The sequence below is a fragment of the Hipposideros armiger genome, unplaced genomic scaffold (genome assembly GCF_001890085.2).
Source record: "Hipposideros armiger isolate ML-2016 unplaced genomic scaffold, ASM189008v1 scaffold_425, whole genome shotgun sequence".
NCBI lineage: Eukaryota > Metazoa > Chordata > Mammalia > Chiroptera > Hipposideridae > Hipposideros > Hipposideros armiger.
In genome coordinates, this window is record NW_017731775.1 from 796,993 (window position 1) to 799,215 (window position 2,223).

Below are 2,223 nucleotides of genomic sequence, written 5' to 3' on the forward strand. Positions count from 1 at the left end.
AGACCCATTGTTTTAAATTTAGAGATTTTCCTTAAACCTGAAACTGTCTATCTAGAGGTTGAAGAAAAACATATCAATTATATAATTTTTAAAATGTAACTAATGTACTGTTTAAAAATAAGTTTGGGTTAGGCAAAGATTTATTAGGAAATAAAAAGCACAAAACATAAAAAGAAAAATTTATAAATTAAACTTCATTAAAGTAAGAAGTTATGCTCTTCAAAAGATATTGTAAAGACAATTAAAGCAAGTCAAAGACTGAGAGAAAATATTTGTTAAATATATATTTAGTAAAGGACATGTATATAAATTATATAAAGAACTCTTTCAATTCAATAATAAGAACACAAACAAATTTAAATGGGCAAAAGATCTGAACAGCCACTTTACCAATTTTTTTTAATTTTTAATTGACAATATAAAGTCCTAGCAAGGCTATGTGGCAAATAGAACTCTCTTACATTGCTGATAGAAATACAGAATGGTATAACTACTATGGAAAACAGTTTATCAATTTCTTATAACATCCATAAGCAATCCCGCACTTAAGGTGTTACCATAACATCCCAGCAACTATACTGCTAGGCATTTATCTAAGAGAAATAAGAATACTTGTATGTAAATGTTTATAGCACCTTTATTCATACTTGCCCCAAACTGGAAACAACTAAAATGTCCATCATTGGCGAATGAATAAACAAACTGTGATACACCCATACAGAGTAATGCTACTCAACAATACAAATAAATAAATGCCACAAAATGGATGAATCTCAAAAGCATTATACTAAGAAAAAGAAGCCAAACACAAAAGCTACATCATCTATGATTCAATTAATATGACGTTCTGGGAGAGGCAAAACTATAAGGACAGAGTTCAGATCAGTCATTTCCAGCGGGTGGAAGTCAGGGGAAAGGGTTGAATACAAAGGGACATGAGGAAACTTTTGGAGTGAGAGGAATTTTCCACATCTTTATTTTAGTGGCAGTTACACGACTGCATACATTTGTCAAGCCTCAAGACACAGAACACCCAAAGTGGGTGAACTTTACGATATAAAAATTTTTTCCTCAATGAACATAATATTTTTAAGTGACCATATGCTATGTTTTCTGACTTTGTAAAGACTGTAGAATTAAAAGTTCCAACCCACACTAATTGAAGTTTCAGAAGTAAAGAAAAGAGTGGATGTGAAGGGATAGTATTTAAAGATCTAATAACTGAATATTGCAAAATTAAAGAAATACATTTCTTCAGATTGAAGAAGCACATTGAATCCTGAGCAGGATAAATAAAACAAACTGCAGAATATCAAGTTAAAGAAAAATCAATTTTTCTTTAAAATTGAAGATAAAGAAAAACGATGAAAAGTAACAACAATTTTCTCAATGGGTACAATCTATTCAGGTTTACTATTTTATCTGCTTCCTGTATGCCTGGTAAAAACTGTGTTGTAAATCCAGCTCCCATTTTCTCTCTTCCTAATAAGAGAAAATCTCTGTGCTGCAATCCGAGAATTAGTCAAACTATTCATTTCTCTTTCTGCTATGACTGCTGTCCAACTCTGATGAAAACTTTAATATGATGTTAGGGATATCTCATATGTTAATAATACGAGGTTGGGCAATTAAGTTCACGAACTTGTTGCAACAATGTTGCTAACCTTTTCTGATATCAGAGGGATTATTCATTATGAATTTGTACCAACTGGACAAACAGTTCACCAAGTTTACTTTTTGGAAGTGGTGAAAAGGCTGCATGAAAAAGACGAAACGACCTGAGCTTTTCAACAATTCATGGCTCTTGCATTATGACAATGCACCAGCTCACAGGGCACTGTCTGTGAGGGAGTTTTTAGCCAGTAAACAAATAACTGTATTGGAACGCCCTCCCTATTCACCTGATCTGGCCCCTAAACACTTCTTTCTTTACCTGAAGATAAAGGAAATATTGAAAGGAAGACATTTGGATGACATTCAGGACATCAAGGGTAATGCAAAAACAGCACTGATGGCCATTACAGAAAAAGAGTTCCAAAATTCCTTTGAAGGGTGGACTAGGCGCTGGCATCAGTGCATAGCTTCCCAAGGGGAGTACTTCGAAGGTGACCATAGTGATATTCAGCAATGAGGTACGTAGCACTTTTTCTAGGATGAGTTCGTGAACTTAATTGTCAGATCTCGTAATTAAGGTACTCTGTACTTCTATGTTGTACTTTATAA